The sequence below is a fragment of the Prionailurus viverrinus genome, chromosome A1 (assembly GCF_022837055.1).
Source record: "Prionailurus viverrinus isolate Anna chromosome A1, UM_Priviv_1.0, whole genome shotgun sequence".
Classification (NCBI taxonomy): domain Eukaryota; kingdom Metazoa; phylum Chordata; class Mammalia; order Carnivora; family Felidae; genus Prionailurus; species Prionailurus viverrinus.
Genome location: NC_062561.1, coordinates 135,555,538 through 135,570,409, shown reverse-complemented (window position 1 = coordinate 135,570,409; position 14,872 = coordinate 135,555,538). Strand labels below are relative to the sequence as shown.

The window sequence follows — 14,872 nt, the reverse complement described above, 5'->3', positions numbered from 1 at the left end:
GCATTCAGTTAATATATTCAGAAGTGCCTAAAGCAGTGTCTGCCCTTTTGTAAATGCGTAACACTTACTGTAAGCAGGCAGTAAATGTTAGCGAGCATGATTACAATAGCTTTATTTATAATTAGCTGTAAAAGTCGTCTGTTAACACATACAGTAAAGTTCAGGTTTGAGAGACACAATACGCTTATGGAAGGTATTTGAGTGTTTGTGAGCAGTTTTAAGGAAATGTAACTCAATTAGTTTCAATGTCATGGTTTACCTGCCTGGCAAGAGATTTCAAAATATTTTTCAAATATGAGAACACATTTTTTTCTCCTCAAAAAATGAAGACTGAGCCCTTACATGGAGATGGTGCCGAAAGCAAAGAAGGAAAGTTAGCTGTGTGATGCTCCTGCTCCTCCCGAAGCTGAGGCCAAGGCAAAGGCTTTGAGGGTCAAGAAGGCAGCACTGGAAGATGTCCACAGCAACACCAGCAACAGAAGTCCACAGATCACCCACCCGGCAGTCCAAGACACTGCTGCCCAAAGATCCTTGAAAGAATGCTCCAAGGAGAAATGAGCTCGATTACTAGGACCCAATTCCCCTTGACCATCAAGTGGGTCACAGAGGCGGACGACAGTACGTGTGTGTTCACTGTGGATGTCCTGGCTAATGAGCACCTGATCGTCCAGCCTGCAAAGAGGCTGTAGGACACTGAGGCGGCCAAGGTCAACACTCTGAGCAGGAATGATGGAGAGAAGAAGGTGTGTGTTCGACTGGCCCGTGACCAGAAGATGCTTTCTCTGTGATCAGCAAACTTGGGATCATGTCAGTCCAGCTGGCTAATTCTAAATATAATAAATTTTTCTCCAGGGAGAAAGAAGGCTGATCATACCTCTAACTGAATGCCACCTATATTGTTGAAATTTCACAAAACCAGGAGGGGTAGCCTCTACAAAAACTGATGCCAGGTGAGTTCAGATCTGCTATACCTTTGCTATTTAGCAAAACTTTTATTCCCCCCATTTCCCTACCTCTTGTCAAGTGTGTACTGATTTAACACCCTCCATCAAATCCCCATCTTGATCTCAAGACTATCCACTGACAACCCAGAGAACTCCAACTCCCTGACTGTTCCCCAACCCTTTTCCTATTCCTCTGATCCCATTTCCATAAAAATAATAATTTAAGAGTAGGCATGATAATAGCGTCCTTCCTTCTTTCCGAAGTGAACTTTCCATTCCAAGTGCTAATTTCTGTTGACTACTACCTACTCCATTAATTACCCTCTTCCAATTTCATCTTCAAATTTTCCTCTTAAAATTTTTTACCCCCCATAGTATATCAGAATTCCCACACTAAATCAAAAGGAAGAAAAACATATTAGAAGCTGAAATCCCTAAAAATGAACCAAAATATTTCCTGTTAAATAATAACTCTTTTTAACCACTAAGAGTGCTATGAGCAGGAGGTGAGAGGAAGAGGCTAAGGTGGTAGAGAAACACGTGTAACTAACACAAAATAAACATAATTCGTGATTTTTTTCAAAATCTATTATATCAGTTAGCTGTGTAGTGTCTCCTTAATCAACTCATAGAGAGCCGGGATATCCTGGCCAATCTTGTATAGTTTGCATTCCTCTATACACTCCCCAATTGTTTTGTTTTGGTTTTGTACACACCTACTGAGCTATGCTTAAAATGTAATAAATAGCATCTATTTAATAGTACATAATGTGGTAAGTTTTGATAGGCACATACACCTGTGAAACTATCTCCATGACTAAGTTAATCAACTGTTCCCTTGGGCTCCCTCACAACTGATTAGCTTTGTCACATTTGATCAGTTCACATTTTCTGTAATTCCATACAAATGTGACAAGTACTTTTGCGTGGCTTCTTGCACTCTGCCTAATTATGTTGGGATTCCACACATTATTGCATCGTATCAATAGCCCATTCCTTGCTCTTGGCTGAGTAGTGTTCCGTTGCACGGATGTACCACAGTTTGCTTACCCATTTACCTGTGAATGGAAATACAGGTTGTTGAGATGTTTATTATAACCATGTGCTATGAACATTCTGCTGTGGGTCTTTGTATGGACTTAGGCTTTCATTTCTCTCGGATAAACACATAGGGGATAAGATGGCTGGTGTATGTTTAAGTTTTTAGGGAACCGCCAAACCATTTTCCCAAGGGTGTACCACTCTGAACGTTTAAACATTTCAAATATCTTTTTATCCCCCTAACTTATCCGACTGCAAAATATGAGAGGTTCAATGCTGTTCATAGTACACAAGGTAAGGCTTTTAAGAAAGATGATGTTTCATCACCTAGGTCTTTGCTCAAATCCTAGGAATATAATCCCCTGTGTCTGCTTTGCTCAACAAGACAGTTCGAGTATTCTACAACGTGAGGACATGCGCCAAAGAGAAATGCATTCGCCAACCAAATAACAGCTGTCCTTGGAGGGCTGCTGATTAACCAGCAGGGCTTTGATAGCAGTACAGCCTAAGCAAGGTGGCCCTGTGCCAGGAGCCTAACTATCTCATTCATTTTAATGGTTTTGGCAACATGAAACTACTCATGTCATCTTATTTTGATGAAGCTTTCAATTTTCATTACCCTTTTGGGAAATCAATTTCAAATAAGCTGCCGATGGCACGGTGTGCGTGTGTGTGAATATCCATGTCTATATACACACATGTATTTGCACACAGTTACAGATATAAACCTAGACATCTTCTCTTGCTCTATGAAGACGGAGGTCAGGGCAGTGACATGTATTGTGACATTTCTCACTTTTAAGTTACTAAACCCAGTGAGAAATCTGTGGCATTGACTTAGCAAGCTTCCCGAGCTGGGCCAAGGACAAGCAGGTCTGTGCGGATTGGTCCGAGAAGCCAGATCAACTCTGGCCTAATGTGGAGGGGGGGGGGGGGCTCGGGGTGGGGACAGACCCGGACGGAGCACGAAAGGTGCCAGGGAGGCAGCTGCATGCAGACAGCGATCATTCCAGTAACTCTCTGCTGCTGTCATCACCATTCATCCAAGTGAAAAAGAAATTCTCCTTTAAAGATGGCACTTTGGGGGAGTTGCTGACTTCCTCCATTTTTTTTCTGCTGTGTTTCTGTCCACCACACTGTTTAATAAGTTGGAGCGCACAGCATCAAACTATGATGCGACGCACTTCAGGGCATCCAAGCTACATAGAGATGTGTTAAGTTATAGTTCAGCACAGCTTCAACTACTAACTGTTTTTTTGGGCCAGGGCCTCCCTATTCTCCATCCTTCCAATGCCAGGTTCTTTCTCTAGACTTGATTTCCAAGGCTCCTTCATTTTCAGCCCAAACCAAGGCAGGGCTCCACCTTAGGGGATCATGGATTTTTTGTCCTCCGGTTCCTTGGGCACCACTGATTGTCAGGGTGAAAAGATCTCCTCGCACTGACCTCAACCTGATTCCTGAGACAAAGGGGAACTTTCCCCTGTCCTTTTTGGGCACCACTTTGGGTGACTCTTCACAGTTAACAACTCTCATGTTTCCTCCAATCCCCTGATTCTTCCTAAATTCCATCCTGTACCTTATCTTGGAGAAATTCTTAATTCCCATTAACTTACATCCTTCTCTTCTTTCAGGAAGCAGGCTCTATGCTGCGTCTCCTCAGATAGCATTATCACATCATAAACTCAGCAGCTGTACCCAAACATGGTACGTTGCCATTTGGAGGAGGAGTATTGCCCTGAACTTCTTTTCTGCAAAGGACATAGGCTTTTAAGTTCAGAAGGCTGAATTCATTTACTAACTGGCTAACTCTGGGCGAATTACATTCAGCTACAGTTTCCTTACCTGAAAAATGGGGCAGCAACAACTATCTTTCAGGGTTGTATATGAAGGTCAGGTGGGAACATATGTGCAAAATTACTCTGAGACATGAATTCCTTTTACACATGTGCTCGGGGAGGAGCGGTCATCCACAGAAGCGTCAGGCTCGATTTGAATCCTGACTGTGGTAATAGCTACGATCCTGAACAACTTGCTTCATTCTCAGACTTTCAATTGCTTCATCTGTATAAATAGGATAATGATATATACAAGTCTTGTAAGGAATAAATGACACTGTGCCTATGTCAATGCCTAGAGCCCGCTAGGAGGCTTGCATAGATATGACAGAGATTCAAAGATTAGTGTAATTAGAGATTTTGAAATATCAAGACTTCCTAGAATCCCCATTCTGTAAGCAGAGAATCTAGGTCTTTCGGTCTTACCTTCCTGGAAATTTTCAGATCCAGACTATAGGCAAAACAATCAGGAGAAAGGCTACTTTCTATCTACTTCTGAACTAGCAACAAGTGAATAGGAGTGTGAAAATAACTCTCTAAACTTTGAATTCAAAACAGCCATTGAAGGAAATGCTAGATGTCTAACATGAACTTGAGGGAGCCAGGGGCCCTAAAGCCTTACTCTTCTGTTATTCGTGCTTGATTGGCTCCCTTTCCAATTGAAAAGGACTTTCATCCCTTCTCCTGTTTCCACACTTGGAACTTTGCTCTCACGTCACTGGAAAGAAGAGAAGTCAGGTAGCCTGAGTTCCTCCAGTTTCTTAACTTCCACCTTGTCTTGTCCACCTGCCCCCAGCCTGCCCTCCCTCCTCTTGTCTCCATATGGCTGATATCCCCAACTGCAGGCCCACCGTCTGTCTCACCCATCTTATGTGACTTGAGACTAAGTTCTCGAGTCTTAAATTCCTTTCTACCATTTGTCCTTGCTGTCTTCTCCCTTCTGTGCACAGCCATTTTCTGATTTCTCTCATTATAAAACTGCTGTCCACTGACACTGCCTCTCCTTCAAACTGTGCCCTGCCTGTACAAGGAAGCAAATGCTTTCTTGAATAACCTATGCATATCTGCTCCACTTCTCGTTCTCTTCCTCAAAGTTGGGCTGCACCTCGCCTCTACCGGTACCATTTCCCACCTCCTGAGCCCTGGTAAGACACAGGTCTCACGTGGGATTCCAGCTGCCTGGACCCCTCTCCCACCTGTGATTCGGCAGAACCAGCCCTCACTCTGGAAACTCCTCTCACTTCCTCTAGCACATCCCTCTGCAGTGGCTTCCTCCCTACTTTTCTCATCATTATTTCGCAGTCCTCTTCATGGGACACCTCTACCTCTGCCAACACCTCCAGATTGGGTTTGCCTGACTCTGTCCCTTGCCCTCCAGTTCTTCCTAGTTTATTCACGTTCCTTAGCGATCTCATGTACTCAGGGCTAGCTACATAATGTGAGGCCTAGCATGTACTGAAAAGGCAGGGTTGTTTGGTCAACAGTTATTCAAGATGGCAGGAGCAGAGCATGAAACCAAGGGTGGGCCCTTTGCAAAAGCACAGTCATGTGTCAAATCTGGAGCTTCCAAATACATAGTGTTTTGCCAAACGGTATTTCCAGCCAAGAACTTTTTCCTGAGCTTTAGGCTTAAATACTATTCTGCATGAACATCACTCCAGGTAGATTTTGTTTAAATCCTGGTGCTTTTACTTACTAGCTGTACGGTTCTGGTAAAGGCATTTTCTCTGAGCTTCAGGGACTCAATGTAAAATCTGCAAGTTTTTGCAGGTATCAAGCTGATGATTCAATAACAGAGGTTAATAATATATCCTATAAACAGCTATAAACTGTCCACATTCATAAAATACAAAAAGCCCTGAAGCAGGAAAAGTTGGTAGCTGTTGTAACATCAGGGCTGGCTAGGTTCCAATCGTTTGGAAATTGTGCAAATTAGGACAAACAGGTAGCAACCTTGGAAAGAGCTTGGGAGTAAATTTTTTTTTTTTTAAATAAAAACAACACCACAGCATTTATTTTCAACTGGTAATAACATAAAAGTAATCAAAACAATATGAACAAATGTTTCAGAACTACACTCCCAACAAACACCACATTAAAAAAAAAAAACAAAACTATACTGCCTTCTCAAGAATTTCGCACTTCACTGATCATTTCGAGTTGGAGACACTTTGGAGCAGGGTAATATCTCCTTTTATCATGATTTTACCCAGTTGTTTTCTTGACTTTTACAATCAGTCCCTTCTATATCACCTAATGGGAGGTTTATACACTCATTAAAACCAGTAATATGGCCCTCTAACCACATATTCCCTCATAAAGCCACACCTGAATCTGAGATTTCTCAACCATCGGAGTATGACGGTTGCTGGGCTGCACCATCAGCTTTTGACTTTCTGGCCCTGGCCACGGCACACCACAGAGGAAGCTGACAAAGACCACATTAACCTGCACACTACTCCAGAAAGCAAATCAAGCTTGGAAATAATTGTTGCCCACAAGCAGTATTTTAAAAACATGTGCAACATCGTATTTCAGTGAAAGAACAAGGGCGCTGAGGGCGAGTTCACCTAGCAGAGATCTAGTCACTCTGGCTCTAAGAACTTGACATCATGTACTTTGAGCTGGTGGCCAGGCTCCAACCTCAAAGGCAAAGAACATGGATGGACCCACACGGCAAAACTAGAACAGGTCAGCCTTCAGCTGCCAACACTCAGAACAGAATAGCTTGTTTGGTAAGTGATGTGTGTATTTCCAACTTACTACTGGTCATCACAAGCAAGAAGTTTGGTTGCGATGTAAAATTCAACATACCCCACACAGAACTCAACAATCCCCTTCCTTCTCAAAGCTGCTTTTCCTCAAACCTGTGTGTTAGTTACTGGTCCCACTGACCACCAAGTGGCTGCAGCTGAAAACCCTGGTCAAGTTTTGCTCTGCTTCTCTTCCTTCATCCCACCACCCAGTCCCCATAAGCCTCTGTATGACAACAGGCATATAAATTAAACAAAAAGACAAATGGATCAAATAAAATACTGTTTACAATAATGATTTCATATTGAGAGCCGTAATAGTATTGTCATGTGATTACTGTTTTTCTTACTTTTCTCATTATTTTGTAGGTAGACTTACCACCCATGCTATAGATGACCCATATACTTCTGGAAATATTCTCTATCTAGCAAAGACTAGGGAAATGTTGATTAAAGTAAGATAATTCCACCCATCAGGATGGCTTTTAAAAAAGGATAATATTTAGTTTTTATCAGGTGGTGGTAAAAGGGAATATCTGAGACAAACCATACTTGAAACGCGCCCACCTTTGGACTCAAATTCTACCTCTCAGGGGCTATGTCTGAGAAATTTTTGCATGTATGCCTAAGAAAGCATACATAAAGCTAGTTCACGACACATTTTCCATGGTAGCAAAAAAAAAAGGGGGAGAGATCACCTAAATGTAGACCTGTTGAAAAGAAATCAAGCAAATTATGGTATATCTATACTAAAATATTAAAGAACAGATAAAAAATAAAGGAAAGTGTTTATAAATTCTAGCTTGGAAAATCCCTACACATTAAATGAAAAAAACAAGTTTCTGTCAAATTACAACAAAGTAAAATTTAGCTGTATCACATTTATAGTTATGTGATTATACAGAAACAGGTCTGGAAGGAACCTTATTCATAATTAAGAGGGTAGGGTGGTGAATGAGGGTGTGAGGGGGATGAAGGAGGGAAGGGCACTGTTCATGTAATTTCCTATTTGAATTTGCTTAATGGGAATGGCCATGTTAATTACTTATCTGTAATATGGTAATCATTTAAAAAACATGGCTGATACATTTTATCATCACTCTGGGATCAAAATACCTGATTGTATCTGACTAGTATGGATCTGTTTGTATCATCTAAGGCAATGCTCCTCAAAGGGAGGGTTATAAGCTACCTCTATCAGAATCCTTAGGGGTACGTGAAAAAAGGGGGGAAAAATACACACGGCCCAAGCCCATTCCTAAATTTAATGTTATAGCTATGGGATGGTCCCAGGAATTTGTACTTAACAAACTCATGATCAGAGCGGGAGAACCACAGGAGCAGGGAATTAACTTTATTTGGGTTTCATTGCCCCTTGAATGGTTTTGAATTCCTGGTTCTCTTTAAAGAGACTAGAAAATAAGGCCAGATTGACTTGGGGTAGGAACAGGAGACTGTCATTTAGTAGCTAAATTTTCAAAAATGCTCCCCAACCACCTGTGTTTGTGGATGCAGGTGCTGACCTGTGTGTCTACCTGAGGTGGTTACTTGTACGCGAATCCACACCTGCCATGTTTGCACCGATTCAGAAGAGGTTCAAGATGATGTTTTCTCTTCTGCTTCCTACTTCCAGGGTTTGGGCTTCTGCTCCTAATTATGGTTCTACCTTTTTTTTTTTTTTTTTTTGTATTCCCCAAGGAGATTTCTGTCTGCTAGCCAATACAGATTCAAGAAAAAAAGGTCTCCTGGGCTTCAGCTAGCATAGCACTTAAACATTATGGTTTGCTAGTTATCTGTGTCTTTCTCAAGACTGTGAGCTACTCAAGGACAGAGCTATTAAGTGCTGTTTCTCCAGCAGCTAGCATAATCCTTGCTGACCCATAGTAGGTGCTATGCTCTTCACATATCCTTTCTACCACAAGGTATTCGTTTTTTTCACAATTCAGTCTCAAAATCAGGCTGTCAAATGAAAACTCTCCTGCCCCCAATTTCTCTCTCCTGCTTTTTACCACTTAAAGCATCATTTTGTCTTCTTGACTTGGATAAATGCAATGGAGGTGATTTACTAATGCCACACTTCAGAAATGTGCCTACTCAATCTTCCAGATTATCCTGATTTCTATTCTTTCAAGATGTTTTACTTCCAATTCTTCTCACGTTATTTATATACCTCTTATATATATTATTTATATAACACAACATTTTGTTAAAATTATTAAATATTTATTTAGGTGTCTGTTTCCCTTCCCTGGGCTGTCTGCTCCTTTAGGCAAGCCAACAGCCCTAGTGCCTGGCACCTAGAAGGTGTCCCTGAGCATTATACACAACTGAGAAATTTCTCAAGTTTTAATTTCTGTGCTTATTTCTGATATGACACTCTTTTTTTAAATCTGAGAGAGAGAGAGAAACCACGAGCAGGGGAGAGGGGGAGAGAGAGGTGGGGAAAGAGAATCTTAAGCAGGCTCCACATTCACCATGGAGCCCGATGTGGGACTCGATCCCACAACCCTAGGATCATGACCTGAGTAGAAACTAAGAGTTGGATGCTCAACCGATTCAGCCACCCAGGCACCCGGACAACACTCTAAAAGAAATACCCTAATTTAAAGAATACAGCATACTTTTGGGGGAAAAAATCTCAGTTGAATTTTTTATAAAGGTGGAACTTTCAAGACACCCTGAAAATAATCAGTGGGATAGCTCCCGTAGAGCACGTAGTTCAGAAATAAGTACCATACTCATATCAAACGATGCTTTCACTTCAGCAGATCACTTGTTTCTAGGTCTAGAAAGAAAGCACGCTGGGTTACGCGGATGTTAGTTTGCTCACACAATTGCAAAATTCTGACTTTAATAAAATGTGGTTTCTTCCTAACAATAACTTAGGAAAAGTTAACTCATGATGCGGCACTCTTATTCTTTTTCTGTTGTTCTTAACTTTCAATACATTTTTTGCCCTTTCCTCTGGCCCTTTAACATTTGAAAACTGAGGGAAGAGAAAAAAAAATCGACCATCCAAATATTGAGCCACTTTACCGTGTTGGTACCACCTGACTCTTTAGCAGCCTGAAAGCCGATAATCCCCTCTCACCACTGGCGATTACAGCACCGTCCTGGGCTGCAGGCTAGTGATTCTATCTAATGCAGTGCTCAATTGCATGAAAAAGCAGTTCATAGTCACCCCAGAGGTGACTTTTCCAGTTAGGGCAGCTGACTCCAATTTCAGTTTTTCTTTGATTCTCGCTTTTGAGTACCAGACACGCTAAGCATAATACAACATATTGTTATATTTATCAGGCTCTAAGAGAAGTCATTATCTTGAGCCGCTATCAAGCTCTCGGTAGTTTTTGCAGGCCCTCTCAAGCTTGTGCTCTCATCCGCCATTGGGATTTCATCTATTTTTCAGGCTGGTCCCTGATAATTTCCCAGACATTCCATTTTAAGGCTGTGAAGAGGACTACTTCTACCTACCTCTGAGACGCCATTTGTTCAACGAGGATCTTGCCACAGGTCCTAGAGAGAGAGGGAAAGAGAGAATCTTAAGCAGGCCCCACGCTCACCGTGGAGGCGGATGCAGGACTCGATCCCACAACCCTAGGATCATGACCTGAGCTGAAACTAAGAATTGAATGCTCAACGGACTGAGCCACCCAAGAGCCTGGACGACACTTAGAAAAGAAAAAACAACAACAACGACAAAAAAACCATAATTTAAAGAACACAGCATACTTTTGGGGGAAAAAAAATTCACTTGATTTTTTTTATAAAGATGGAATCTCCAAGACACCCTGAAAATAAGCAGTGGAACACGTAGTTAAGAAATACTATACTCCTTTCAAACGATGCTTTCACTTCAGCAGACCACTTGTTTCTAGGTCTAGAAAAAATGCATTTAAAAAAAATAAAGACACCAAAATCAATTCCACAAGTATGATGAATCAATTCCTGCCTTTAACACTATGGCACAGTATGGACCCAAAGCAACCTTTTTCTGCAGGTGTGTAAGGTGGCACGGTGGGGGTAGGGCGGTCTGCAAAGACATCTCTAAGCTCCAGATAATAAGAGGGAGCCAGCCACAAAAAGATTTAAGGACAGGGCATTCCCAACTCTTTGATAACAAAATGTAAACTTTCTTTAGAAGTCAGGTTTATAACACTTTATCAATTTTATATCAATCACGTGGCCCTGCCCTAGCTGCCTGCCCTGCTAGGGAAGTGCGGAGCTGGTATTTTGAGCTTTACTACTAGGAGACAGATTTCACCATGTTAGGGAATTTCTGCACTGAAAGAATCCAAACCTGGGTTGCTGAAAACGATGATAAGTATTACTGGTAGCATTTTAAGAGAAATACTGAAAACAAAAAGGTAAAACAATTTAAAACCGTATATAAACATAGTTCTCGTTTAGTTTGCATTGAATCTCACCAAACTCATTTAACTTCATTTTCAGTTACCAAATTTTCTGTACTTTAGGTACTTTGAATTTACCATTTGGGGAATAAGGAAATTCTTGTGAATTTCAAATTTCCTCTACTAAAGAAAAAAACCTAACTGGTGAGAAGACATTTACAAAAAAATGATTTACTATAACATTTGGAGTTAATCAAAGTAAGTTTTTCACGACCTAAAAAATGGCCCCCTTGGTCATTCACTGGACTGGTAATACTAGGAAATAAACCTTGGTAAATCCCACAAGTTAGTCTCTGTGGCATAGTCGTACTGATTTTATTTTCAGTAAAAACCAACCTCTAGCTCTCTCCTGATCTTCGCAGGTGAGTTTCACTTGACCCAACTCTGTAGACCACAGGATTCTTCCCCACCCCTCCGTTGTCAAGGTTTTTGCAATATCGCACATTCCTTACTCTGTAGGTCAAGAACGCTCACTTTTCCTCTTTGAAAAGTGGGCAAACATAATGATCCCAAAGCGTCTGGGCTGAAACCAGAAAATCATTCTTTTAACTAAAAAGATAGCCAGTAAACAGGAATATCATACATGTCAAGGAGCAGGGATCGCAGCTTGTGCTGGTCTCAGAGAAGCTGCCCGGGTCTCCCAGAGCTCTCAGCTGCCGGGGCTGCAGAGCCTCCGTGGTCTGCGGCCTGGCTTCCAGGCCCTCCTAGAAAGGTCCTCAGAGCCAGGTGCTGCAGGTGCCACCCCCACAGCTCTATTCCAACCCCCTGCTGCCTGTGCTATCCCTTGCAGACGGACTCGGTTTCCAACCATGTGATACAATGTTCCGCCAATCGCCGGCCCTGCAAGGAGCTGGTGGGGAAGTCAGCTATTGGCTAGAACAGGGGCAGAAGACGGCCTGCCATTGGCTATTGCGGTTGCTACCCTGGTAAGAGCTCCCACAGTGCTGGAATTGGGAACTCAGCATGGAGCCGCAAGCAATAAAACATCTTCCAGTGACTCTAAAACTCTGGTAATTTTCCTCAAGTGTTATTTGTGATGCAAGAGCACTATTGCAGAGGGCATAGAGTTTGTCCTTAAAGAGAAAAAGAGATTCATACATAGAAGGAGCTTACAGCCCTATATGTATCTGAATATGTGTATGAATAGATACATACATATACAGGTATCCCCCGCTTTCCGAAAGTGCGCCTTATGCCACTTCCCTTTTTATGGAACACCTGCACGAATATGGTAAAGGCTTTTTTTCCTAAAAAGGATGTTTCCTAAAATCCCCTTTGTATTTATCTTCGTGAGTGAGAACAGGTACTAATTTAGGTCTTTCATAAAAGCTAAGTGGCTTACTGGTAAACCAGAAGTTACTCTACTTTGTGCCATTTCTGCTTACTAAAAGTCTCATAGGAATGCTGTACTTTGGGATGGGAGGGGAAAACAATGTAAATGTATAATTACGTATGTATAATAATAATACATGTGTGATTGTTTGTATGTTGGTCTCCGTAGACTGTAAGATCAAGTCACTATTTTTCTTTTTAATCTTCATAGATTTAAGGCCTAAGAGTGTGCCTGACACACAGTAGATGCTCAACAAATATCTCATGAACGAACATATTTACCCCCAAACAACCTCAAGATTTAGTATAAAATTGAATGTACCGTTCAGTTGATGTAGTAGACAGTCGTATTAAAAATCATGTTATTTGTGAGATGCTGCATGTAATCAGATGAAAGTTTGAAACACACACAGCCAATAAATTATAAAAATTACTATAAAAGTAAGTTATATGTATGTGTGTGTATTAAAATGTAGGCAGATGTATGCTCTGATAATGACATGGGTGTTAAACCAAGTCACCTAAAATGCTTCACATCTACTTCTCCAATGGTCTACACTGGTTTAAAGTATTAAAAACTCAAATCCTAGTAATTTTGCTTATACCTCTATACACAGTTCTTAAAATATCACCTGAGACTCAATAAATATTTCTGAGAGTATAAAATAGCCTTTTTTTTGATTGCTTAGGGAAATCAAGCACAGCCTGAGGTTGTATGAATTTTGCTTCTAAAGGGATAGAAAAAAAAAAATCTTCTTTTCCGTATGCCTGATTATTAAGAGTCAAGATACAAACATCTTTCTACTTTTCTCCTGCATTAGTTTTCTGTTGCTGTGTAATGAATAAGTGTAGCAGCTGAAAACAATACCCATTCATTAGCTGCTAGTTGTGAAGGTCAGTACTCCTTCACAGCATAACTAGATTCTCTGCTCAGGATGTCACAAGACAGAAATCAAGGTACTGTCTGGACTGAGTTCTCATCTAGAGACTTCGGAGGAAAATCCACCTCCAAGCTTGTTCTAGTTGTTGGCAGAATTCAGTTCCTTGCGCGTGTAGGACTCAGATTGCCTTTTTTTTTTTTTTTTTTGGCTTGTCAGTTGCAGCTAGAGACTGCTCTCAGCTTCTACAAGCAACCCACATTCCTTACCAAGTGGGCAACCTCCACCTTCAAGCCAGCCATCAAATCACATCAAATCCACCTGCACTACAAATTTCTAGTTTTGCTGTCTTTGATCTTTAGACGAAGATTTAAAGATCTTATGTGATAAGGTCTCACCCACCTGGATAATCTCCCCCTCTGAAGCTCAAGTGATTTAGGAACTGAGTTACATCTGCAAAATGCCTGTTGCCATATTAGTGTGACATAATCATGGAAGCGACATGTCATTATATTCAGATTTTGACACTCGAGGGGAGGGGATCACTGGGGATCATTTTAGAATTCTGCCTATGCCATTTCCTTACCCCTGGGCTTTGGCTTGAGGACAGGTATTGTCAATCATCTGTGTGTGTGTGTGTGTGTGTGTGTGTGTGTGTGTGTGTATGTGTGTGTGATGTGAGAGAGAGAGAGACCATGTGTGGTGTGTGAGAGGTTGGCTCATTCTGATCTCTGAGGTCAACTGGATTGGTCCATGAAACAAGGATCAATTGCAATAGCGTTATTTTAAAATTTGAATATTCTGCTTTATTGTCTGGTCTCTTGGAACCTTCTGTTCCTCTTTACCCACTACCCTTCCTATCCCACTTCGAAATAGTTGGTGGTCAGCAACACTTCCACTTTTCCCTTGGCTTCTGTCTTCATATAAGAAGACATGCCACATACTTCTGGTGAAAATACTCACATTGAAAAATGGAAGCCCAAGAATATGAACACATGTCCACTTGTGGTAATGAGTGGGACGCTGTGGCCCTGAGGGCAAGTCTCTTAATTAGTTTGCATGGAATTAATATTAAGTGATTACTCAAATCTGCCCAACGGTTTTGGTTGCAAATGTTTTCCCTGAAATACCGTGTTCCTATCAGCATATTTGGACAAAAACTGCCATGAGAGAAAGTGTTGGAAGATTAGTTATCTGGAGGTATGAAATGACACGTTAGCTAGGAAGAGACCTCAATCCCGTTATTTCTGAGTAGAGGCTGTGTGTTAGTGGTGTGGTTTAAAATTTCAAAATAGCAAAACAAAAATCCTTGTTCTGGCCCAGGGACGCTGCACCTGCAGCCCATGGGCCTCCGAGGTTCCCAGGTGGGCATCATGGAGGACCAAGGACTTTTTTACATTGAATGTTCATTATGAATTTGTATGCTTATGTTTCTAGAGAGGGATTGATGATATCATTAGATCCACTCATGAGTCCAGTTCACCCAAGCAATGAAAAATCACTGGGCTAATTGAAGACCATCTTTTCATGATCATGGAAATCGATACCCAGCGGGGTGAAATGACTTTTCTGCAATCACAGGACTAGTTTATTTGTTGCACGACTAACATTGGATTTGTAGACTCCTGATGCCCATCCTGAACAATGAGCACTTTATCTCACTTCAACCCGCGAAAGACA

General features: G+C 41.4%; 1 pseudogene; it reads right to left on the bottom strand.

Moving 5' to 3' along the window:
• Window positions 1–5,970: 5,970 nt before the first annotated feature.
• On the bottom strand, window positions 5,971–6,348 carry LOC125164375 (small nuclear ribonucleoprotein E-like; annotated as a pseudogene).
• Between the last annotated feature and the right edge of the window lie 8,524 nt (window positions 6,349–14,872).